The 27,699-nt window shown below is 40.4% G+C and overlaps 1 long non-coding RNA gene and 2 other non-coding genes across 3 annotated transcripts in view; 2 read left to right on the top strand and 1 right to left on the bottom strand.

Annotated features, from left to right (window-relative positions):
* LOC132110777 (uncharacterized) overlaps window positions 1–27,699 on the top strand; it is a 95,229-nt gene that overhangs the window by 6,915 nt on the left and 60,615 nt on the right. The gene's annotated exons all lie outside the window — the stretch shown is intronic.
* Window positions 3,129–3,199, top strand: trnag-gcc (transfer RNA glycine (anticodon GCC)). Its single transcript has one exon. It is a non-coding gene; the product is annotated as a tRNA-Gly (tRNA).
* On the bottom strand, window positions 7,039–7,109 carry trnag-gcc (transfer RNA glycine (anticodon GCC)). The gene has a single exon. It is a non-coding gene; the product is annotated as a tRNA-Gly (tRNA).

Genomic DNA, 27,699 nt, shown 5'->3' with positions numbered 1-27,699 from the left:
TTTTGCTTTTAATCTGTACTTTTGTTTGTTTGCACGCATTGTTAAAGGTTTTCAGCTACAAAACACGATGTGTAATGTTCAAGCTTATTGTAAGCTTGTTCAAAATGACGAAAACAAATGTTGCTGAAAAATAACGTCTGACTCATTAAACTTAATTTAAATAAACGAATATTCGAATATTCGTTTTTGTGAGCTCAAATATTCGAATGTGATATTTGTGGAAAACGCCCATCCCTAATATATATATATAATATAATATATATATATATATATATATATATATATATATATATATATATATATATATATATATATAAACATTTACATAAAAGTTTTAGAGCATTTATCAAGTAGAATTTTTTGAAAGTTTGTTGCAACATAAATGTAAACTTAAGTATACATTTAAATAAATACAATTTTAAAAATAAAAAATCTGAAAAATATAAAAAAATAAATATATAAAAAATAAATAACAGTAGTGCCGCAACCAGCAACATTTGAGTTTGGTATAAATGACACAGAACATCTAAAGTGCATTCTAATTTCAAACTTGCATCGCAGTCTGTTCATTATTAAAATAAAGTACAGTCAACCAAACATTTAAAAGGTTACACTGGTCAGTTTAAATAGACCGTAGTATACCGTTCCACTCTGCTGTTATGCCAAGGACGTTTTTGCTCATGTGAAGAGGAAGATCTTTATCGTCTAGTTTACATTGAATAAATAAAAAATATTATAGTTTAAGTGAAGTGAGCAGTTATCATCACAGAGCTCTCCGTCCCCCTGGACGTCCACCCGTCTGTCGTGAGCGCAACAGAGGATGCTCGGGATAGTTCATCCACAACTGTTTTCTTCTCCTGTTCATAAAGATCTGGCACAATATTTTCACTCTAACCTCTTTCCTCATCATTATATCTGACAGGGAATACAAAAAATGCGCGGGCCATTCAAGCTCCTCCGTTCCTCCACTCGCCATGACCACTGAGTGTGGACTAAACATGCGCAACTTTTTTTTTTTCATAAATCAATCCGCGGGTCACGTGTGTGCCGAACCGAAGATATTGATCCGAACGGATCACGGATCAATGATGATCCGTTGCACCACTACTATAGTGTGTCATTTGAAAACATTGCAGATGCGTTTTAAAATACAACAACGAGCACCACGAAACCATTTAAAGAGGCGCATTCAGCGGTCTCCTTGATGAGAAACAGTCAACAAAGTAAAATGATCTCCAACGTATGGCGCGCTCTCTTCATTTTATCAAATGATCATAATCACATCTATTCATTTTACAGTCCTGCTACTAGCATTTTATTCAGACTAAAACCCCTTTAATTCGGGTGAGAAAGCTTTTTTTCCAAGTGGCTTTTGCACATAATAATAATACCGCTGCAGACGCATTTTGCAGCATTAAAGTAATTAATTGATCATTAATTTAAACGACGATCGATCATGGAAATTATCGAATATTGACATCCCTAAATACAAATGAGTTGGATGGAAAATTGGTTATTGTCTGCATCAAACCATGCTTCCGAACAAATCTCATTCACCGTTCTGGGCAGCTCCAGGACAGCTGTCTCTCCGAGCACGCTGCTGTCTGTGAGCGGGGCCGAGTAACGTCAGAGACAGTTTACTTTGGTAACGTCACGCTGCAGTGTTTGTTAGAGCTGCCAACTTCTCCACCCCATTTACAGAGTGAAAATCTCCCAGGACTGCTGTTGAATCTTCCAAAAGTTTTGGCTTGGGGTGCTTCACATGCAGTGGCAGCAGCAGCACTTTCCACCGCACCAATAACACGGGGCTGACCGCCGACGTGCCTGACTTTAAATCGGCACTACTAAACACGGATATCGGCCGATGCCGATATATTAAAAAATGACAAATATCGACCCGATATATCGGCCGACCGATATATCGGTCGACCTCTAATTACAACTCTCTGTTCTGGACTTGCACAATGTCATTTATGTGATAATATGAAGTCTGTTAATGCCCGTTAACACAGGCCAGAGACGCCGAAGACGGACACACAGAGAAAAATACTGTAGCAGACAGATCACTCACTGTTCATGATGCACAAACTATTGGAAGAAAATCCTCAATATTTTATATGAATGTGTTTCTGAGGGAAGTTGACTTCTGAAAGGTTTGTGGTATAATTTCACAAAGCTTGTCAAACATTGTTTTTGCTTCAAATTGGGTTATTATTCAATCAAATGATGTGTATGATTATTATTTATTATTATTATTATTATTATTATTATTATATATTAACTGTAATTACAGATTTAGGAAAAATAATGTTTTTTTTTCTTCACCCAGTCATTTAAAAATAACATTTCAGAGCTGTAACAACAATACCGTGAAACCATGATATTTTTGCTTAAGATTATCATACCGTCAGAAATTCAGAATCTCATACCGGCCCATGCCTAGTGACTTATATTGTTCCATCACTCAATCAATTTTCATTCAATACTTGAATATTACTCAGTTTGAATTCAATTTAAATGCCTCTTATTTACTTTTCAAAAGCCATTTAATATAACCATTCATGTTTTTAAAATAACCATGTGATGTTTTACTATTATTTTGCTGTATTTTAATAATCATAATTCATTCATAATAATGTCTTCTAATCAAAAAATACAAGACATACATTTAAAATACTTTGCAGCCATAATTTATTGTTAAATTATATTCTTTTGTTTTATAAAAAACACAAAGCTCTTTGAAACCCAGGTATAAAAAAGGGCAAAAAATGCTTATAAAATCTCATTGGCTGTGACATTTCCGCTCTTTGGCAGGCTGCCCAAATGCTGATCTCCGATTGCCTGTCAGTGAATTATAAGTATCCACGGCTGGCCGGCCTGTGGCAGGTGAGAAATCTACCACTGAACCACCAATGTTCACATGAAAGGAGCAGTTGTGCTCACGTGGTCATGTGGGGCTGAGGCACACGTGGCGTCTAAAACCAGTGCAGAGAGAGTACAGAAACTGTAGAAGTGTACAGGAGAGAAAAGGGCAGAACTGGAGAAAAAAATTAAATAGTCTTGAGAGTGTTCGAGTTGTAAATGCAGTTCCACATGACCGCGGGAACTCCCTTCGGGTTTTCATGTAAGCATTGGTGGTTCAGTGGTAGAATTCTCGCCTGCCACGCGGGAGGCCCGGGTTCGATTCCCGGCCAATGCAACACTGCTTTTCTTTTGTCAGTCAACAAAAAAAAGTGACCACTTAATTGAAACATTAAAGTAAATACTTGGCTTAGCCTGCCTGCAAACTTAAAGTAATTATTTAAAGTAGAATGATGAAAGTAAAGGGACAATGGCAGAAAAAGCTGGAAAGAGGAAATAAAAACATACTTTAACAGTTAATGCATTTGATCAAGTTGATCACAATTTCTAGGCTTCTGCTTGTCCACTCGCCTTTTGAGGACTGACCTCATGTTCTCGATGGGATTGAGATCTGGGGAGTTGCCACAGATCCTAAACTTCAGTGTAATGATCCTCAAGCCACTTCTTTATCACTCATGCTTTTTGCCCCCTCATGCTGGAAAATGCAGAAATCATCACCAAATTGCTCATGGATCGTGGGAAGTCGTCGCTCTTGCAGGTTTTGATACCATTCTTTATTCATGGCAGTGTTTTTGGGCAGAATTATGAGAGCCCCCGCTCCCTTGGTTGAAAAGCAACCCCACACATGAATGATCTCAGGATGCTTCACGGTTGGCGCGTCACAGGACTCATGGTAGCAGTTGATTTTACAGATGTCCCAAACAGTCGGAAGGGAGCTTCATCAGAGAAAATAAATTTGCACCAGTCTTCTGCTGTCTAATTCTTGTACTTCTTGCAGAATTTTAGTATGTCCTAGATGTTTTTCTTGGAGAGAAGTGGCTTCTTTGCTGCTCTTCTTGACACCAGGCTTTTGTCCAAAAGTCTTGGCCTCACTGTGCGTGCAGATGCTCTCACACAAACCTGCTGCCATTCCCGAGCAAGCTCTGCACTGCTGGAGACACGGTTCTGTAGCTGAATCTGTAGAAGGCGGTCCTGGCGCTTGCTGGACACTCTGGGACGTCCTGAAGACTTCTTCACTGCAGTCAAACCCCTCTCTTTGAAGTTCTTAATGATCCAGTAAATGTTTTTTGCTTTGTGGTGCAATATTCTTTGTAGCGATTTCCTTGCATGTGAGGCCATTGTGATGCAAAGCGATCATGGCTGCACGTGTTTCTTTGGAGGTAACCAGGTTCAAAAACAGTCAAATTTGTTTTTTGTGAAACGTTTTTTTTTTGGCCAATGAAGCTTTAAGCAATTATTTAAAATGCATGTGATCACCCGACACAATATTCTAGAAACAATCTGAATTGTATAAGAGAGTACAACAGGCATTTTTGTGCATACTGCAGCAATAATATGCACAAGAATAGACTGGACTCCTTTACACCTAGAAAGCCACTGTTATCCCTCTGTGCTCCATTTTGTTTAGATAACAAACTAGAACTGAGTTTAATTTTGGTTGAGACGCATGCTGTCATGCACTACTGTGATGTATGTTAATTGAAGAAATGGGGTGAAGTTATTCTGTACACAACTGTGAATTACATTCTTTCTGATGAATTTTTCACCGCAGGGTGTTTGTTTTCACCACCAGAGCCTGTGATAATGTCTGTGGATTCATAAGAATATTTATACTGCTAATGGTTTCAAAGATACACTCACTGAGTCTGAAGGAAATAAGCAGGAACTTTCTCTCAGTTCACAGTGTAAACGGGTTTCAATGGGCTTTTTTTTTAATTCGTATAATAGAGCAGTGGATATACCTGTGCAACAATTTAGTGGTCACCAAGACCTCACACTTGTTCATTATGCATAAGAAGAGTTCAGATGGAAAAGTCTCTAACTGCCATCTGAAATGTTCTTCTTAAATTAGCATTTTTATCAGACTCCTATGTTTAGGTTCAGTCATTTTATTTTAATGGCAATGTATAGGTCCTTTTCTATGCCATTTAAAGAGAAATAAATGAACATTAATTTAGAAGCCCGATAAAAACATTTCAGTTAGCATTTAGAGGCTTTTCCATCTGAACTCTTCATATATACATGCACACATACTTTCTCTTATGCGCAGTGCACATTGTTTCAAATTGGCTGCCTTCATTGTGGCAAAAGGTCATGGCATGTCCAAAATACACACGAATTGACTTCTTTAAGCTGTCATCTGGCAGATGTCTTTATTTGTTGAATGCATTTTGAAGAAAGGAATGCACTAGCAGGCTAGTGAAACATTCATTTACGGAGGATTATAGGTTGTGCATTCTTGTGTGTGTATACATGCATATAAGTTCAGTCAGTAGAATATGAGATGGCCTTTTGCTTACTGTTTCATGAATCATAAAGCACTTTAATGAATCAGCAGTCTGCAGTTTTATCTGAACCAAATAAATGTGTTGCTGCAGATATACTTAAATTCTTCCTTTCCAATCTGATGGATAAGTTTTTATTTTTTATAAAGTCGTCTCTTATGCTCACCAAGGCTGCATTTATTTGATCCAAAATACATTAAAAATGGTAATATTGTGAAATTATTACAGCTTAAAATAACGTTTTTCTTTTTTAAAATAATTAAAAAAGGAGACTAGTTGTATGATTTTATTAGTGAGAGATGCAAAAAGATGCAGCAGTCAGTGTCACTAGGTTTGAGTCTGTTCTCCATGGAGTCCTTTCTAGATGCAGTGTATTGACTGGCTGTTTACACAGGAGAATATGTGCTACTGTGGTGCTGGTAAATTGGTCTCCAACTTTAGCTCAGCCTGAGGTAATGTAATACCTCAAATACTTGCACAAGAACTCATGTCATCTTAATTTCTCTGCTCTACCTTTTGCAGGATGATATCTTTGTGTTTAGTTGGAAGCTGGAGGCAGGCTCCGGGAAACGTAACCAATGAACTGTGGCTGTTTGATACACGTAGCTGGTCTTGGTCCCTCAGAACACCCAGCCCTGGGCTGCAGGTCCAACTCTTCGCTGTGGAGGGACATACTGCTCACACAGTGGACAACGGGAATGGAGATCCCATCATGGTGGTGCTTTTTAGCTATTCACCCATTTACAGCCACATCCAGGAGTACAACATTTGTAAGTACTGATGTGTGCCTGTGCCTTAAAATAGATTCAGAATTTCATTTTTGAGAAAAATATTAGTCACATGAGCTGAGTCTGTGGTTTCATGACAGAGTCTGCTTAAGATGAGACTGCAAGGATGTCAATCTGACAAATACAGACAGTTCCTCTGGCTTCCAGCAGATGGCAGTCTATTATAACATTTAATTAGTGTAGCGCTTTAGTCATGACATGGTTAGTTGACCAGTTGGTCAGACTCATTAAAGTAAAAGTTTTCCACTTTATTTTCTTTTGATTTGTATTTTCAACTCGACTCACCCCACTCTGTTACAAACACACACAAACTCATGCTTTTGGTCATTAAGAAGTGGTGGTACCTGAAGTGCACTGTCTGGATTGAACAATGATTAATGTTTCTGAGCTCTGTTGACGCTCCACATAAATCTCTCTTTCTCAGGATTTCTCTTTCCCCCTCTTGCTCTTCATACTCTCTAAATGAGTATATGAGCCTATTAGAGCTGGTGAAAATGATGGCAATTGCAACTCACTACACATCTTGTTAAAATTTGATGACATAAAGAACTTTGCATAATTAGAGTGATACAATAATTGAAAAAGAAGCTTTCTTAAACTTTAGATATAGGTAAAACTTCAAGTGATGTTAACAAGTCAGGAAAGCAATGAAAGGCAGAGACCACTTGACCCTTGGATCCTCTGTCTCCGTAACACTTAGTCATGTATAATTCATCACAGATGTTCTACCAGAGAGCAACTAACCCCAGTCTTGAAATCAGACATCAGCATGCTAAATGTCATCAGCATGTTCGATGATGTAATGCCATATTGTAAACTTATATTTAAAATTAGTTTTAATGCATTAATTTATTTTTTGTTTTCGTAATTTAAAAAAACATTGTTGCATTGGCCGGGAATCGAACCCGGGCCTCCCGCGTGGCAGGCGAGAATTCTACCACTGAACCACCAATGCTAACATGACTTGCATTTTTTCTGGCACACGGTCTTCCGTGGTTTTCCCTGTAACGTGTTCTTTTTCCCCCCTTTATTTTTATAATTTAATAATTACTTTTCACTTATAATGCCTTTTTTTTTTGTTCTCTGACATTTAACTTTTGCACCCAACCTGCCCCTCACTATATTTTAAACATAGATTCTTAGATTAGACATAGACATTTGCTTGATAGAGATTTTAATTTACTTCCATGTAAGTTAAATGGAACATTACAATTCTGTGTGTCAGGCATATGTTCCTAAATATTTTAGTACTTGAATACACCAACAAGAATAATAATAACAATAATATATAATAAGGGTCCACTGAAGGTGATCCCTGGGTGAACCCAAGTGCAGTTTTATTATATCCCAAAAGGAACACAACTCTAGTTACAGGCAACAAAGCAGGCAGACAAAAGACAATGAAAACATGAGGGCTATCTATACACAAGGCAAAATGACTAAACAAGGAATGCTGTGAACATTCAAGACAGTGACCCAATCACAAAACTGAACTTAAGAACCACATGACCAGTTCAACCAATAAGAATGAGATACATGAACAAGACAACCAATAGCAGGATTACATGAGGCCAATGGAAACGCATGACAGGAACTATGAAAAACAAAATGTTGAATAACATTAACCAAAACCATCCATGGTGTAATATTAATTTATTAATACCACGTTTAGGCATGTGCTATATAGTGTTGTCACGGTACCAAAATTTCAGTATTCGGTACCGATACCAGTGAAAATCCACGGTTCTCGGTACCAATTTCGGTACCAAAGCAAAACACAAAAATATGCTAATTAAAAAAATAAATAACTTTTCAGCACTAAAAATAAAACCAATGCCATTCTTTATACTTATTTACAATTGTGTTTAAAGTTTTTCTACAAGTTATATAATTATGAAAAACAGTAAACAAGTTCCACCCAAATTTAATTTGTCTTTTAATTCATGAAATTTAAACACATTTTATTTTTGGTAAATAAAGGGGATTTGCTATTGAAATTAAAACATGGAAGAAATGTTGTGATTTATTTCTTTAAAAAATAGTTTTATAATTTTTTTCAAACAGTAGTAGCAGTATCACATACATTTTACTAAATAATAGTAATATTTCTAGCACAATGCCTTTATGTAAAAATTAACTTTTAGGCCTAATGAATGCATATTTGTCATTTTAACTGAACTTAAAACTGGTGGTGATGCTTAAGATATTTTTGGTCATTGATGGTTTCTGTAAAAAAAATAGTAATAGATCATATTAATTATTATTCATATTAATTATTAAAAGATAATACTACTACTAATTCTACTATCATACTAATGTATATACAATGCACTATGAATTGATGAGCTGCTGGGTTCATGAATATTAATCACGTTGTCTGCGTTCGGTCAAACTGATTTGCTGAAATCAAAACAGGGACGGTACTAAATCAGCGCCAGCCAATGAAATTGCCATTTGCGCATTAGCTCCGCCCACTACCGGAGAAACCGGAATGTCTTCTGCTTGTTCAAAAATGAATATGAATAATTCTAAATGAACTCCATTACAAGAAAAGACAATAAAGAATAGTTTACATATAGCGAGTCGATTCAGCGTGGTAAGACTCTCGCTCTCTCTCTTTGCATGTGTGAGAAACAGCGCTATCAGTAAAGCGACGGTGAGTCGTGCTCCTTCACAAAGAGTTTATAGAGCATCAATTACAGGTGCGCTGTGCGTCCATTGAGATGAACTGAAAAGTTCAGATCGCTTGATGGAGAGCGAACTCTGAAGCTCAGATGCTGAATTTAATGCAAGTGTCATGCGCTTCGGTCTATGTAGTAAACAAACCCGCGGAGTTTGAGCAGAACACGGAGACGCGCAGAACACGGATTCATATTTCAAACAACTTTTGCAGCTTAACATTTACAGATACTGGTCCATATGGAGATTTGATTTGATTAATTTATGCTAAATTTGACAAATTCCATGATTGTCCATATTAAAATGTAAGTTTCATTTTCATGACTGGATTTTGAGATTCCGTCCTCGTTTTCTGCTTCGCGGAAATCATAGCGCTGAACCGGGTTTGAACGGGACCTCGGTACTACCGGTACTTAAAGAAACCTGGTACCGTCACATTAAAAATCTTTTAGTACCGACTTGGTACCGAAGTACCGGGTCTTTTGACAACACTAGTGCTTGCTATATATATATATATATATATATATATATATATATATATATATATATATATATATATATATATATACAGTCGTGGCCAAAAGTTTTGAAAATTACATAAATATTAGTTTTCAAAAAGTTTGCTGCTAAACTGCTTTATCTGTAGCTAAACTGCTAATCTGTCCCTGATGTTTTTTTTGGAGAGAAGTGGCTTCTTTGCTGCCCTTCTTGACACCAGGCCATCTTCCAAAAGTCTTCGCCTCACTGTGGGTGCAGATGCACTCACACCTGCCTGCTGCCATTCCTGAGCAAGCTCTGCACTGGTGGCACTCCGATCCCGCAGCTGAATCCTCTTTAGGAGACGATCCTGGCGCTTGCTGGACTTTCTTGGACGCCCTGAAGCCTTCTTTACAAGAATTGAACCTCTTTCCTTGAAGTTCTTGATGATCCTATAAATTGTTGATTTAGGTGCAATCTTAGTAGCCACAATATCCTTGCCTGTGAAGCCATTTTTATGCAACGCAATGATGGCTGCACGCATTTCTTTGCAGGTCACCATGGTTAACAATGGAAGAACAATGATTTCAAGCATCACCCTCCTTTTAACATGTCAAGTCTGCCATTCTAACCCAATCAGCCTGACATAATGATCTCCAGCCTTGTGCTTGTCAAAATTCTCACCTGAGTTAACAAGACGATTACTGAAATGATCTCAGCAGGTCCTTTAATGACAGCAATGAAATGCAGTGAAAAGGTTTTTTTGGGATTTAGTTAATTTTCATGGCAAAGAAGGACTATGCAATTCATCTGATCACTCTTCATAACATTCTGGAGTATATGCAAATTGCTATTATAAAAACTTAAACAGCAACTTTTCCAATTTCCAATATTTATGTAATTCTCAAAACTTTTGGCCACGACTGTGTATATATATATATATATATGTATATGTGTATATACATTTTTTTTTTACTATACTATTTAATTTCAATTGAAATAAATAAAAAAAAATGCACCATACTGTACAAGTATTGTGTCCCATACTCAGAATTTGTGCTCTGCATTTAATCCATCCAAGTGCATACATACTAGCCTGACTATGTCAGACTTCATACTTCCGCTTACTTTCAGTTCGCTTCTGTACTCAGACTAAGATAGCAAACCATCTCCCAGATTTCCTCCGACTCCAAACCAGCCGGCCAATCAACGAACAGGGCGGGCTGAGGGCAGTGACGTAGACGCTAACTAAGCGTAAGCGCCGAATTTAAGATTGTAGTTTAGGTTCGCGAAATCGAGAATGACTGCGGATATGGATGCAATTCGCTCTGTTGTGGAGAATAATCTCTGCATTTGCCAACTGAAGCCCGAACAAGAAGAGTGTTTGTTTCACATTTTGAATAGAGGTGATGTTGTGGCCCTACTCTTGACAGGTTTTGGGAAAAGTTTCATTTCGTAACCAAACGTTGTGATTGTCTTATGGGTACACCAATGATTTTAAACTTCAGACAATCTGCGGCACCCGGGGAGCAGTTGGGGGTTCGGTGCCTTGCGCGAGACTCAAACCCACAACCCTAGGGTTAGGATTCAAACTCCCCAGTTAGCGGTAACAGATGGATTGAAAGCTAACACCATGACACGGTTAATTGGTGCATGCACAAGTTTGGTGAGCCATTTCCACCATAGCACTATGGTAACTGTTGCACTCAAGGAAAAGCAGGAACAGCAAGCTTTGCCTAGACATACACTTATACAGTCCTGCAAAATTAGATGGAATTCAGTCAGCGATATGTTTTCACTCTTACACGAACAGAGATGGTCTGTTGCTCCTGTATTATCTGACAGATCCATCACCCAACTTTCAGATGCCAGGACTTTGGAGTTATCTGATGAGAATTGGATGACCATGAAGTTCATGATGAAAAATGAACTTTTGTCATATAGCTCCGGTTGACTGCTCACTGACAACATCAGTCGGTCCTCCTTGTTGAATGAGTGACTCCTAGCAGGCTCCTGATTGGTTAACGTGGCGCGAATTGACGCCAGAATTCAAATTTTTCAACTCTGGCGGCAGACGCGAATTCGTGTCAAACGCTTAAAGAGCATATTGCAGGTTTAAAAAAAAATCTAAATTAATATTTAACCGTGTATGAAAATACCATATAAAAAGATAATGCAGGATTTAAAATGGTTTAAAATGACATAAGGACACCAATTTAGTAGATAAAGTGAGCGTTTCTTTGACTGCTCGTAAAAAACGCTTTTTTTCCCAACATCACGTCATTTTACGTCACAAGAGGGAGATGTGTGCTGTTGTGCTCTGCCGCTGCTCAGTGCAGAGTAGGTTGGTATTCAGTAAGCGCGGTCGTGAGTCAGTGTGTTTTCAGTAGGTTTTGTATTTCAATTTATCATCGTCATGGTAAATTATTGTGTTTGTGGAGCTTGCAAAAACTCCAGCCTGTCAGGACATCGACTCCACCAGTTTCCTAACAAGAAAAAGGACGGTGCTATCTTTCGTGCCTGGGTGGGGTTTGTGCAGGTGAAGAGACGGGATTTCTCTTCCGCTTCGGCTTCGGAAAACGCGGTCGTGTGTAGCGTTCATTTCAGATCGGAGGATTATCGACCCGGCGATATGATGGAGTTCAACATGGGATACCGAAGTAAGAACCGAGTGAGACTCAGAGCTGGTGCGGTTCCTTCAGTGCACGTAGCTTCGGGTTCTCCCGCCGGTGGGAAACACGGTGGTCACGGATCAGTCAGAGATGCAGCTCGACGAAAACGTGAACTGTGCTACGTAAGTATTTATTTATTTATTTTTTTTTTTTTACATTTACTAACTAACAAATCAGGCAACATAATGATTTAAATAATGAGAAGCAACGTGGCGTGTATAAGTTGTTGTAAAGTTTCGCAGCTAGCTGGTTAGGCATAATAACTAATGCTAGTTGCCAGCACAGCTAATTCGTAATTTGTCATGTTTGTTTATAAGGATTTAAGTAATGAATTGGGAGATACATCTTCAGCCAGTGCTGCAGTGTTTGTTGCTGACCCAGAGCAAGAGCCTTTCTCTCCACTGGCCCCTCAATCATCTGTGCATCACTTTGGCTCACAGTGTGACCTCAGACCTTCACATCGTTCATCAGGTGGATTAACATTTTACATTATGATGTGCAATGAATGAACTATCCAGTGTCCACAGATCAGCAACTTTAATAACTAGCCTACTAACGTTTCAATATTACATTTCATTTTTTCCAAGAAGCTGCTTTCTTTTATTTGCTTCTAAGAAGAGTCAAGTTACGTTATAGCTCCATCATTGCTCAAAGTAAAAAAAATATATTTATGATGTATCATGTACATGCTGTTTCACAATTGTATAACTGGACCTATTTTTATTCTAGCTGTCCAGGCACAGCCCAAGATGGTCAGTGTGGGGACTCAGACAGAAAGGTTTGAGAAATCAATGTCAACTCCACTGCCCAGTCCTGTGGATACCGATGAGGAGTCATCCTCTGTTTTCATGGATAAACCTGGTGATATGTCATGGATCCCAGAGGGGGAAATGACAAGTGATTCATCTGATGAGGAACCACAGCAGGAATCTCACCCTGACCTCAAGTAAGACTTATTTTTCTTATATTTAAGTTTTTATATGATCAAATTGTGTCAAGTCAAAAATAATGTTTTTCTTTTTTTTTTTTCAGTGCTGCTGATAAGTCATTGTGTGCCAAAGCCAGTTGATGTCTCTCTTTACCATTTGCCCAGCCTGTTGTGGGGAAACCCAAGGCAATGTTGAGAAGCAGAAGGGAACTTTTGTAAAAATAAAGCAAGTAAGAAACTATTTGTGTTTTCTGGTAGAAAATGATGTTGTAACATAACTTGTATAGTTTAATCATTATACTTTGTTGTTTGTATGTTATAGTCATTTTCTGCCTTTCACATACATCTCTTAGGTCTGTGCAGCATGTGGGTAGCGTTTTTGGCAGAACCAGCCAATGCTGCATCGAAATATGCCAGCCTGCAACCTATTACTGAGTGGGGCCATCCACTTTTCAGGTTGCATGGCTACCCAGACCATCAGGATGTTGAAGCTGTTTGGGCTTCATAGCATCACTGCCAGCACCTTCTTTCACCATCAGCGCTTGTACACGATTCCAACCATCATGCAGGCGTGGCAGAATGAGCAGGCAGGGATCATCAGAGATCTGAAAGAGATGAGGGGTGGACTGATCCTGTCTGGTGACTGCAGGTAGCACACTTCAGCTTATATCATTAAAGTGGAAAACAAGTCTAAACTGGATAATACAGTTTAATGTATTAGTTTTTGTGCTTAACCATATGAATTAAACTGTTTTTGACATTCATAGGTCAGATTCTCCTGGCCATTGTGCAAAATATGGCACATACTCTTTGATTGAGGACAGAATCAACAAGGTTTTAGATCTTCAACTTGTCCAGGTAAGTTAATATTATCAAACACTCATATCACCTGTTTAATGTTACACAGTGAGATGACAAAATATTTTTTATAGAGCTCCGAGGTCCCAAGTAGCAGCTGGTGTGAGTTAGAGGGCCTAAAGCGCAGCATAAGTTTTCTGACTCAGCAACATATGCAAGTGTCAGCCCTGATCACAGACAGAAATCGGCAGGTAAAGAAACACACATGAATCTTGCCCCTGACTCTATTTACAGCTAAAATCAAGTGTTCTTGTAATCAATGTTTTTTCAAACATTTCAGGTTGCCAAGTGGGTGCGGGAGGAGTTGTGTCCCAAAGGAACAAGCCATTTCTTTGACATCTGGCATATTGGAAAAAGTATGTATCTTGATGAAAGTAGTTTTGTTTATATTGTCTATAATTACATTTTCCTTTTTAACATTTTGTGTTTCTGTTGTGAAACAGGTCTAGGGAAAGCATTGGATGCTGCTGCAAAGGAGAGGGAGTGTGAAGAACTGAAGCTGTGGAGGCCAGCTGTTATTAACCACCTCTACTGGACTGCCGCTTCCACTCCTAATGGAGATGCAGATGTGATGGAGGCCAAGTGGAAAAGCATGGTCAACCACGTTCAGGACATCCACGAACATGGCACTCCTACGTTTCCCTGCTGTGCACATCCACCTCTGGAGGGCGAAGCAAGGAACAAGGAATGGCTGGAACCAGGTACAAAATACTGTTTATTAGGGATGCCCAAGCCGATGCCTATGCTGAGTATCGGATTCGAAACTGCCATTTTTGTTTTTTATTAATGTATTTTACAACAATGCAAAGAGCAATGGGTAAAGTTTTACCAGATTAGGTGTTACACTTATTGTCTCTTATTTGTTTCCCACTAAATTATTTTTTTTCTTCCCTAAATGTTCAGATTTTTCTAGATTAAATTGTACTGCCGATTTATCCACTAATGTAGTTTATAATAGCATTTTTGTCACGGATTATGATAAATTCTTTTTTGGATGTGTTGTTTTTCATTATAATGAAGTGTCTGTATTAGGAAGATTGTTTAACACACAAAATGGTGATTATCAGTTCAACACCCAGTTATATAAATTCTACTTGATTTTTTGTTTTTAAAATGGAGCTGGTATCGGTCAATACTCTGAACTTTTGGTATCGGATCGATTCTGAAAAAATCCCACCTCATTGTGGTCGTACACTCATGACTCATCTTAAAAACAAAATGTTTGTTTATGCAGGATCAACTGTAGCAGTTAAACTGGAGAGTGTAGCTACTAGAACAGCGCTGGTAAAGGATGTTCGGCAGTTGTCCCCACAGCATCAGACTTTTTCACTGGAGGCATTTCACTCCCTTATCCTGCACTTTGCACCAAAGCACACTGGGTTCTCCTTTCTTGGGATGTACAGCAGGTAAGTGTGTGATGTGAAAGAATGAGTACTTTCTGAAACTAATGCAGTCTAACACAGCAGCCCAAATTTCATTAAATGTGCAGTAAGCAATGCTTTTTTTCCCCAGTTTTTTACTTCTGGGTTTATTTACATATGCACAACTTGTAATGGGTAAAATGACTTTTTTTTTTTTTTTCTACAGACTTCTCTTGGCAGCCCTGCATTTCAACCACAATGGCAGCAGAGAAGTTGCTGGAACCAGTGATAGTGAGGCGTGTGATGCGGTTCGCTATCCAAGGTTCCGCAAAGGTTGCTGGGTAGTCCGTCCTGTTAAGGAAAAGCCATCATATGGTGGGCAGTTTCAGTCAGTTCTTAAATATTAACTAAGTCAGACCACGAGTTAGCAATGAATGTGATCTACACTTTTGCTTCCTTCTCCCAGCATATGCATCAGCCCTCATGGAATCTCTGAGAGAGGAATACTCCAGGTCACCACAGGCTCTACGAGAACGCAGCACAGTATTGTTTTCCACTACACCTGCTCCCCTTTCCAGATCCCTCCAGAGGATCAACAAGGATGAGGCTGTTGGCGTGTATATAACACAGCATTCACGATTTAACACGTTAACGAAATCTTAGTGATACCCGAAAGATTGTTAAATTGTATATATGATCATAAAAAGTTTTATACGACAATTTGTGATTTGTTTGTTTATTTTCTATTGGTTGTCAACAAAATTGGGCCATTCAAAACCTTTATAGAGTCCTCCTTCCTCTGGAAACTGTCTTCTAATGGCTGACATGACACATGCAGGTAAGGGCTTCCTGATGTGCCTGCCCAGAATGCCATAGGCCCAGCGGACAACCTGTCGGTATGCAGTATAGCAGTATTGCTTTGAGACATGGAAGAAATATCAATATTGATAGTCTTATACCAATGGCATCAAATAGTGTGATACATGTTTTAGCTGCGTTTGTGTTCAGGGGACAGGCAGCTAGCGGATGGTGAGGAGATATCGATGTTTGCGGTATGTGAAAAAAAATGTTTTGGCCTAAAAGACGCGTGAGATCGCTTAGAACATGTCTTTTTAGCTCAAAAGTAATAAATTATCTCTACCATAAACATACTCATGTCTGCTGGCCTGGAGAGGTCCATGCTCCTGTCTGAAGTGCATATAGGCTATCCGTAGCACATATGGGTTCAGACAGCAAGCCTCGAAGCCTGGGTGCAGAGTCGGGCACTGCACATCAAGTCTGGGTGTGACATTTTCCACTAAGGCCCAGTAGGCATCCACCTCCCTGCAACACTGACTTTCCTCAGCTTTAAACATTGCCTCGCATTTCCCACACATGCACCTATGGAACAAAAAATTGTATCAGGAATAAAAATATCTGTCTCTCGATGAGAAACTACTAAGTTATATCACGTAACGTAAGTCTGGACGGATATTAATGAGCATGACAAACGCCTGATCAAAGCTTAGTTTCTGTTATTGTAAGTTCCAATACGCCCAGATGACCAATAATATATTTGCTATTAACTGATATACGATGGTAATAATCTGTACAATATTGTGAGCACAGTTTATATTGTTAGCGAACGTGTATCTATAAGCTAACACTGGTCTCTCACCAAGACACCTGGCCTGTTCTCCACTGGTTCTCCTCACACCACAACTCAATTTGTCTCCTCTGACCGTTGTTCTGTCCAACATTAATCTTGGCCTGTCCCTGCTCTCTTGGCAGCCTAGCAGGCTCATAATTGTATGGCTGTGGTCCGTCATACGAGTAAGTATGAACAATTTCCTCAGCGTCTGAAACGTCATTGCGGTCCATTTTTTTCCCTGTTGTTTGAATCAACCGCTCTCCCTCTTGCTACGTCACGCCCGTCACGCCCATTTCCAGATGCGGAAGTAAAATTTTATTACAAAAACGACTCCAGAAGCCACTGTAGCGTATTTATATATATATTTTTTTAAAGAAAATCTAGTTCCTACATTATTTTTCTATACATTGACTCGTCGCAATATATATCGGAGAAAAATAAAATATCCTAATGTTATTTTTTCCCAATATCGTGCAGCCCTAGTTAATTGATGATGCTTTTATCACTGTATACCATATTATCACGGTATTGAAATTTTGTTTTAAAACAGTGGCCATAATACAGTATAACAGGTTAAATAACTTTTTTTTCTTATAACAAAAATAACTAAATATTTAAAAGAATAAAGCAATACAGAAAAATATATAAAAGTTAAAAGGTAATTCAAAGTTTTTTTCATAAAAGAAAGTAAAAAAAAAAAAAACAATACTCACAAAAATAAAACAAGCAATTTAAGAACTTAAAAATTAAAATAATTTAAAAATTTACTTAAAATGAATTTAATTTAGTTTAAAAATAGAAAATGATTTTAAATAAAATACAGTGCAATACATAAAATATAGTGTAATCAGTTCGGACATAGCATAGTCCTCATTCAGTAAGTGCACAGCTAAACATTGAGCAATAGCTACATTTACTGTAGAAGTTATTTATATTTGTTAAATACAAGTCTTAGTTCATGTTAGCTCATTAAATAACACAGTTGCAACTTTCAATTTTAACAATGTGTCATAAATATTGAAATACCTAAGATTAATGAATGTTCAGAATAATTTTTTCATTGACAGTTTGTTAACTAATGAAGCCATAAAGTAAAGTGTGAATGAACAATAAAAGATCAAAACACTTTCAAACAATATCTAGGGCATTTGTAGTCCAGATAAAAAAAAAAAATGAATGTTTGAAGATAAATAGCCTATTAAGTCTAAATATTTCAGTAGTTGGCTCTGTAATAAACACCATACGAAAAACACAAATCTGAATGGTTATTTAAGATTATTTAAATATGATTTAGAAAGTAACAGCTGCTTTATTTACTGTCTTTACAGGGTAAGGGCTGCATTTTAGCGCTATCTGCTGTCAGAGAGTGAATGTGCTTTCATTCAGCGCGTCTCTCACGTGTTCCTCCATGTGCTTCTCATGTGTGCTTGTTTACATCAGAACGCATGCGCTCTTTCAAGCAGCATACAGCGATGTTGTGCATTTTAAGCAGCTGATGGGAATACTATTCTTAAAATGCATTCCAAATTCTGAATAATTTGTAATGTATATTTATTCACGGTATTTAGAAGTGCCCACTATAACAATATCGTGAATATTTATCACCGCAATATATCGCATTACGGAATACCGGCACAAGTCTACAATAGTGACATATTTTAAGCGGAATTCACTGAGGGATTTGACGGTGTGATTAATAGATTAAGTATTTCAAATGTAGGCTATTTTATATACACATGCAGTTTTTTTTCTTACCATCTTTTAGGAGTTTCTTGCTTTTAGACTAGCCGACTAGTCGGATACAAAACGTACTCGGTTACTAAACGTAACCTCGGTTCTCTCTAGAAGAGCGAACGAGTACTGCGTCTTAGCTAAGACGCTACGGGAAAAGTCTCTTTTCACGAAATACTGAAGCAAAAAATTATCCTTAATTTTGTATGTTTGTAAAGCGCATTTGCAGCAGTACACAGCCATAGGCGAGACGGCTCGTTCGCTCATTGGCTTGTTCTGCGGCAACTGCACAGCCTATCGAGCGCAGGCTGATGCAACATCAGACCAATAAGGGCACTTCGCGCCCTTCTTGCCACTTCCCGCCGAAATGGGTGTGGCCCAACCTATAAAAGGAGCTCGAAAAGGCTGACTTACCTGATTTATTTCATCGCCGAAGCGAACCGGAGTGAATCGTACGCACGGCAGAGAACGCAGTACTCGTTCGCTCTTCTAGAGAGAACCGAGGTTACGTTTAGTAATCGAGTACGTTCTCTTACGAGAGCTCTCTCGTACTGCGTCTTAGCTAAGATGCTACGGGAACCCAATGTAAAACGCCGTGCGCGCAGGGATCACACACCAATAAACCTGAAGCAATGCCCAATACTGCCCATATACTGCCCATATAACAGTCGGCAGCACCAGAGGTGGAAAGAGTACAAAAATATTCTACTCAAGTAAAAGTACCATTACATTAATGAAATTTTACTTAAGTACAAGTAAAAGTACCAGTCTAAAAATCAACTCAAGTAAAAAGTAACTCATTTAAAATTTACTCAGAGTAAAAATTACTTAGTTACATTTTAACAGTGGGAGGGAGTCAAAAATGGGACAGGCCAAGGGTGTCAAACTCAGTTCCTGGAGGGCCACAGTCCTGCACAGTTTAGATATAACCCTAATTAAACACACCTGATCCAGCTAAACTAATCATTTAGGTTTATTTGAAAACTACATGATATGTGTGCTGGAGCAGGGTTAGAACTAAACTCTGCAGGGCTATGGCCCTCCAGGAACTGAGTTTGACACCCCTGGGATAGGTCTATTAATCTCAAACTAGTTGTTTTTACTTAAAGGAATCAGTTATTTAGAATATTAAAACATTTGGGCTGTTACCAGGCAAATCAGTATCAACAAACTCATCTTTTAATGCAGAGGAAATGCAGAAGATTAATTGGAAGTGGCATTTAGATGTATTACACTGTTTAGTGCAGGACAAGAATGCATTTAACCTGCAGTTACAAATGCATGAATAATGTTTTGATATACAAGACATAAAATGTTGAATACTCATTTGAAATGATAAGAAATTAATTATTTAAAAAAAAATCAAAAGATACTTTAAATGTGAAATTAAAATGGCCAGTATGTGTCAGCAAATCACTGTTAATAAGTGAGTTATTGCGATTGAACCGAATCATTTAAACGGTTGATTCATTCAGGAACGAAACACTGTCATGTTGCTCAGAGACGCAAAACTGTGCTTTGGTGGCTGTGTTTGGAATTATTTTCTGTTGTAGAAATAGAGCTAAAAAGGCAATATGGTGTCTAAAAACGTAAGTCTCTTAATTAACTTGTTTACTGAACTGTTATATATATATATATATATATATATATATATGTATGTATGTATGTATGTATATATTCATGATGATTTTTGGAGGAAAAGACGGCCTTCTTTGTGTGAATTTGATTTAATATATAAAATTATATAAATATGTGAAGTTTCTGGCCCTATATCTTCAATTTTGTGATCATTCTGAATGCATTTTATGAGACTGAATCACACAGTGAAAGAACGCACTATAAATGCGCGCGCACATCATTAAAACAAAAATTATGATATTATCACAGACGATATATATAGTACACTCCTCACCACTGTCTTTTTGGCTTATTTGTGTAAAACCTCTTGCTAACATGTCAAAGCTTCATTTTAACCACCAATGCAACGATGCAATTATTTACCTTACCTCTACATTCTTGCGAAGGGTTGATGTCTTGTCGAGATTTTATAAGCTGCTAGTTTGGTCTTCCTAGGCAAGTACAGCTTACACGGCATAATAGAGCATACATATGACCAGGGGTTCACTTCATTTCCTTCGAGTACAACTTCAGAATATGACGGGGTTTTGTTTTCAGCGGTGTCTGCACCACTTACGCCTGTTTTGATCGTCTGCATCTTTCTTGTGATTTTAGCGCAAGTTTGCCCTCCTGCCCATTATTTACTGACGTAGTTTCCAGGGAGCGATTTTTTTTTTTTTTTTTACTCAGTAATTAATGTGTTTTAAAATGTAGCGAAGTACAATACTTTAAACAAAATATACTTAAGTAAAAGTAAAATTACAGATTAAAAAAATTACTTTAAAAAGTATTAGTACACAAAAAAGCTACTCAATTACAGTAACGCGAGTAAATGTAATTCGTAACTTTCCACCTCTGGGCAGCGCATAACGCTCACGAACTCAGAGTTCCCTTCAGGGCCCTGATTCGACTATACCGACAGCAGCCTTGCTTGCAAGGCGGGAACCTCCAGGTTATAGAACCTGATAAATGTAGACGGCGAGGCCCAACCTGCCGCCATACATATATCCTGCAAGGAGATCCCAGTAAACCACGCCCACGATGAGGCGACGCCCCTTGTGGAGTGTGCTCTGACGCCCAGCGGACACTGAAGGCCCCTGGAAGCGTAAGCTAACGCTATAGCGTCAACTATCCATCTGGATAGAGTCTGTCTCGAAACAGCCATTCCCTTGGAACGTCCACCGGACGAGACAAACAGCTGCTCAGTCTGTCGAAAAGCAGAGCGAGACACATGAGCTCTTAAAACCCTGACAGGGCAAAGAAGACTCGAGTCTCTATCCTCTCCTGACACCGGCAGGGCAGACAGGGCAATAACCTGAGCCCGAAACGGCGTGTTGAGGGATTTCGGCACATAACCGTGCCTAGGTTTGAGTATGACCTTTGAGTCATTAGGCCCAAACTCCAAGCACGACTGGCTCACCGAGAGCGCGTGCAGATCACCCACACGCTTCACTGAAGCGAGAGCCAACAAGAATACTGTCTTGAACGACAGATGCTGAAGGCTAATTGATTGGATAGGCTCAAAAGGGGTACCCTTCATGGCCTCCAAAACCGCCGCGAGGTCCCACATGGGGACTGACGGAGGTCTGGGAGGATTCAGCCTCCTAGCTCCTCTAAGGAAGCGGATGACCAAATCATTCCTTCCTATTGACTGACCGAGCGCTGTTTCAGAAAACGCTGCGATGGCCGCTACATAAACTTTGAGCGTGGATGGGGCTCTGCCCTTATCCAACAGCTCCTGTAGGAAGGAGAGAACCTCCGTCACCTCACAACCTAAGGGGTGAACATCCTCGAGCTGTGCACCAGCTGGAGAACACCGACCACTTCGAGGCATACAGACGTCGTGTCGACGGAGCTCTAGCCTGAGTGATGGTATTTAGCACTCCCACTGCGAGATCAGCGGGTAACCGTTGAGCGCCCACACATGGAGGGACCACCACTCCGGTTGAGGGTGCCAAATCGAACCCCTGGCCTGCGAGAGGAGGTCCCTCCTCAACGGTACTGGCCACGGGGGGGCGTCATCTGCTAACTGCATCAAATCTGGGAACCATGGTTGGTTCTTCCAAAGAGGTGCTACAAGCAGTATTGAACATCTCGTTTCTCTCACCCGTTCCATCACCTGCGGAAGGAGGGAGACGGGAGGGAAAGCTTAAAGCGGGCAGCACGGCCATTTCCGTGACAGCGCGCTTTCGTTCTTGGAAAAGAACGCGGGGCAGTGAGCATTTTCGTGGGACGCGAAGAGGTCCACCTCCGCCCTGCCAAATCTCTCCCACAACAGCCGGACTGTTCGCGGGTGTAGAGACCATTCGCCCGTAGGAACATTGCCTCTGGACAGCCTGTCTGGACCCAGATTCTGTAGCCCAGGCACATGCACTGCCCTCAGCGAACGCACGTTGCGCTGAGCCCAAACCAGGAGGCGTTCCGCCAGCCTGTACAGGTTTCGGGACCCGAGACCGCCTTGGCGATTTATGTAGGACACCACAGACATGTTGTCCGAATGGACTAAGACGTGGTGGTCCTTGATTTGGGGACAAAAGCGCATCAGCGCGTTCTCCACTGCCAGCATTTCCAGACAGTTGATATGATGGAGCTTTTCCCGTTCTGACCACAGGCCAAAGGACGGTCTGCCCTCGAGCAGCGCTCCCCATCCCGAAATGGAGGCGTCCGTCGACACCATCTTCACATTCGGGGAAGTCCCCAGGCTTACACCTGATTGGTACCAGCCGTTTGCTGTCCAGGGTTTCAGGGCTGTGACACAGCTCTGATTGACCTTGAGACGCAGTCGGCCAGACACCCACGCTCTGCGCGGCACCTGCGCCTTCAGCCAGAGTTGCAGGGGGCGCATGCGGAGCAGGCCCAGCTGCAGAACTGGAGATGCTGAGGCCATGAGGCCCAGCACCCTCTGACAGTGTTTGAGCGAAACTGTCGCGCCGCAGCGGAAAGAACTCGCTGCGCGCTGAATGCCCAACGCGCGCTGTGGTGACAGCCGTGCCGTCATGGAACACGAGTTCAGAACTATACCCAAAAACAGAATCGTCTGACTGGGGTTCAGCGAACTCTTCGCCCAATTGACACAGAAACAGTCACAATCCCTGTAACTGACACAGCGGCGCGCTTAGGTGAGAGCCCGGCCACAGCGGAACTCGTACACCGGCGCTTCGATGAAGCAGCCATCGTGTGTAGTGCAGACGCAGCGTCATGCAGCAGGCATAGATGGCTTTCCTAGGATGGCTTCGGGGCTCCCGGCCTCACCGTAATCCTCTGCAACGGTCCCCGCGGCGCGGGGCGATGTCCGGTAGAGCGAGAACGGGGGTCTCGAGCTGCGTTGCTGAAGCTGTTGTGATAACGGCTTTTGTGTGCAGGCAAGCGGGCAACTGTGCAGGCTTGCGCGTTGCAGAAAACGCTGAGACAGTCACAATTCCTGGAACTGAAACAGCGGCGCGCTTGGGTGAGAGCTCAACTCGTACAGCACTCGTACAGCACAGCGGAACTCGTACACCTGCGCTTCGATGAAGCAGCCATCGTGAGTAGTGCAGACGCAGCGTCACACAGCAGGCTTTAGATGGCAACCCCGCTTTTGCCGCCGTCCAGCAGAGGGCGGACAAAGGTGCGTCGCTATCGCCTGTTCCACCGGCGGAAGTGACTGGTAGTTCCTGTTTTTAGCATCATCCAGTGTGGAGAATTCTAGTGAGACAGACGAACGAGTTCGCGCTGAATATGGAGCGTTCCAAGCCTTCGCCCACCTCTTCGTGAAGCTCAGGAAGAAATGAGGCGGGCTTTGAGATGTACACTCATCCGAAAGGAAAATACCATCCAGCCGGGAATGAGAGGGGGGGCGCTGGTGCAGACCACTCGCGGCCGAGACTCGTCGCGGCCAACGTGAGCACTCGCCCCAGCTTCTTCTCGATGTCAGCTCATCTGCTGGGCTTCTGAGCAGAAGGCGCGAGATCCTCGGAGCTCGCCCAGCCCTCACTGCCCGAAGCTAGCAGAGAGCGCGTGTCCTCTTCCCCCGACGCGGCCCTGAGATCGACTTCCTCGGACGACGCGCCGGCAAACAGCGGGCGCTGCCCACCGGGAAGCGATGCAGGGAAGGCCGGTGAAGCAGGGCGAACCGGCGTGCTCGGTTGAGCTGAAGAAGGTTCCGTAATCCGCTGGAAGCGGCGCTTTCACGGCGCCTCAGCGCAGCGGAGAATGCAGGCTCAGAGAAAAAGGCCAGGCGAGTCCTCAGAGTCACCATGGCAACAGCTCGCAGTGAGGGCATCCGCCGTCAGCGAGCGCGAGCGCTGCATGATCTTCACCCAGGCAAGAGACACAGATGACGTACCGGTCTCCCTCGCTGAGTGGGTCTCTGACGAGCCGCAGGAAGGCATCTTAAAAAAGACGCAAGCTCTTTTACGAGTGTGTGTCGCAAGGCGAACACACACACAAACACACATAAAGAACAGTTGGATATAACAGAATTGAAAGGATATAGGCGCCGGACAGCGCAGCAGGAATGGCAGTGGAAGGCGGCGAAGGCCAGCAGCTTCAGAATGGCTCGTCCCGCTGATATGCTTCTCAGACGGCGCTTGCTTCCTTAGTGATCCAGCGATGCGTGAGCTTCGCTGAAGAGATGAAAAATCAGGTGAGTCAGCCTTTTCGAGCTCCTTTTATAGGTTGGGCCAGTAATACCAGTAATACGGGAAGTGGCAAGAAGGGCGCGAAGCGCCCTTATTGGTCTGATGTTGCATCAGCCTGCGCTCGATAGGCTGTGCAGTTGCCGCAGAACAAGCCAATGAGCGAACGAGCCGTCTCGCCTATGGCTGTGTACTGCTGCAAATGCGCTTTACAAAAATACAAAATTAAGGATAATTTTTTGCTTCAGTATTTCGTGAAAAGAGACTTTTCCCGTAGCGTCTTAGCTAAGATGCAGTACGAGAGAGCTCTCGTAAGAGAACTTCCGTTTAAACGACAGTGAAATTAGTCATTGCGTACACCCCTAGATAGTACCATGGTATTACTGTCTGTTACTACACTGTTACCGTCACTGTATATTTTCGGAAGTGTTTAGACTTCATGCTGATAACAATATGATTTAAATAATTATATTATTTAATAATATCATTATATATATAATGTCTGTTTCTTGTTTGTTTTTGTTTTTTTGTTTTTTTTTTAATGAGAATTTTGCTTTCTCATGTTACCCTGCATTATACTGTTAGCATGTAATGCACATAAGATTCTCTGAGAGTAAAGTCTACCTCTTTCTCAGGCACTTACTCCTGGTCGGTGGCAGAGATGAATGAGGAGCTAGTGCAAGGATTATAGGGCCACAGCAGCGTTTATGACAGCTCCTCACATTCCATGTATGTCCACGGAGGATACAAGACTCTCTCTGCCAGCAAATATGGTCTAGTGGATCATTTGTTCCGCTATCAGCTCCACACACAAACCTGGTGAGTATCCACACTGTGTACATGTAATACTCTTTAACTATGAAAAGTGTGTGTGTGCCTGTGTATCGTTGCATGACTGTGACTAACCATCAGCCTCTGCCACCTCACCAAAAATAACAGATAATTTCATCCACACGTAAATAAGACTTTAGCATTTTGATGAATGTTGGTAACTAAACCATTTTAGCTGCCATTGGCTTCCGTTGTATGGACAAAAACAGTGAAACTTTACAAAATATCTTCCTTCATGTTCCTTATAAGAAATAGTCATAAAGGTTTGGAAAAAAATGAAAGTATGATGACAGATTTTCATTTTTGGATGAAATCCCTTTAAATTGCTAGTTTTAAAGGCAGGGTAGGTGATTTTGTTCAAAAAACATGTTTTTTTTTTTGTTTTAGTTGAATGTTTCTTCACAGCCCGATATCATTCGCCCAGTTAAGTGGTCTAAATGTATTTATTAGGGCTGGTAATTTAACACGTTAATTAGATTAATTAATTATGGAAATAAATAACACATTAAAATTATTAACGCATTTAACACACTTGCCCTGCCCCAGACCTCTGTGGATCATCTGCCATTTCATACAGTCGATTGATGACTAATATGAGGCAGGGCAACAACTTACTGCTTGATGGAGCCAAGAGAATATCCCTAAAATTCAAGATATGGGACAAAATGCCCGTTTTAAAATTTGGTCTAATATTTACATCACATAGTTAAGAAATATCACACGAGCTGGCATTTCATTTCTTAATCCACATTTTGAACGATCCGTATCTAACAAAATATTTCTCCAAATTTGATGTGCGATTAATTAGATTAATTAAAAACCTAATCATGTAATTAATTAGACTAAAAAATATTAGGGCTGGAAAGCGATTAAATTTTTTAAATCTAATTAATTATTATTTTTTATTTCTTCCATGTTGTAATTTTAATAGCAAATCGCCTTTATTTACCAAAAAATAAAATGTTTAAATTTCATTAATTAAAAGGCAAATTAAATTTGGGTGAAACTTGTTTACTGTTTTTCATAATTATATAACTTGTAGAAAAACTTTAAACACAATTGTAAATAAGTATAAAGAATGGCATTGGTTTTATGTTTAGTGATAAAAAGGTTTATTTATTTTTTATTTTTTTATTTTTGTTTTTTTTATTAGCATTTTTGTGTTTTGCTTTGGCTACCGAAATTGGTACTGAGAACCATGGATTTACACTGGTATCGGTACCGGATACTGAAATTTTGGTACTGTGACTTTTAACTCTAAAACTAACTTTGAAATATTATGACATTTTTTGTTATAAACAGTGTTTGGTCTACATGACTTCTATGACTTTATGAATGGTATGGAGCACTTTTGAAGCTTAGACAAAGCACAAAGTAGTGGTAGATGTTAATTTGAGGTTTCCTCCTCGCATTCATTCCTTTTCACACTCAAAGACAGTTCACTTAAAAGTTGTGGGCTGCACAAAGAAAGCTTTTGTATTCATCTCTCCTAGAATGTCACGGTCTTCTGTGCTTACAAGAAGAAAGACATTAAAAAAAGAGAAACATGCCCAGTTTTTTTTCTTTGCCTTTACTGTCTCTTTGCTTGGCCTAACAGTGAAACCTGTCTCTAAAAGCTCTCTTACCTTTAAACCCAAGGATCTCTCACTTGCGTACACACACACACACAAACACACGAGTCTGACTGTGTTTCTCACTGTCTGGCTTTAGGATTGGCAAAGTAAGTGAAAGGAGCTGCACAGTGCATCAAACAATGCTTCGCTTACAGGGCTTGATGTGTTTGACAGCATGCTGAGTGGATGCAGAGTGACACAGTGCTTATTCTCAAACATACAAACACAATGAGGTCAACTCTTAAGAGCTGGTTCTTTTTAGTAAACCAAAATTATACAGCAGAGCCTGTTGAGTCTTGAATACTGAGTGAACATTATTCCTGGTTGTCTAGTGGTTAGGATTTTGTGCTCTCACAGCCGTGGCTCGGGTTTGATTCACGTTTTTGGGGCAGTCATGGCCTAATGGTTAGAGAGTCAGACTTGTAACCCAGAGGTCACAGGTTTGAGTCTAGTATTGATAGGGATTGTAGGTAGGGGGAGTGAATAACCAGCGCTCTCTTCCTCCCTCAATACCATGACTGAGCTGAGACCC

This window comes from Carassius carassius, chromosome 30 (genome assembly GCF_963082965.1).
Source record: "Carassius carassius chromosome 30, fCarCar2.1, whole genome shotgun sequence".
Classification (NCBI taxonomy): Eukaryota; Metazoa; Chordata; class Actinopteri; order Cypriniformes; family Cyprinidae; genus Carassius; species Carassius carassius.
Note: the sequence above shows the minus strand (reverse complement) of the source record. Positions and strands in the feature narration are given on the sequence as shown.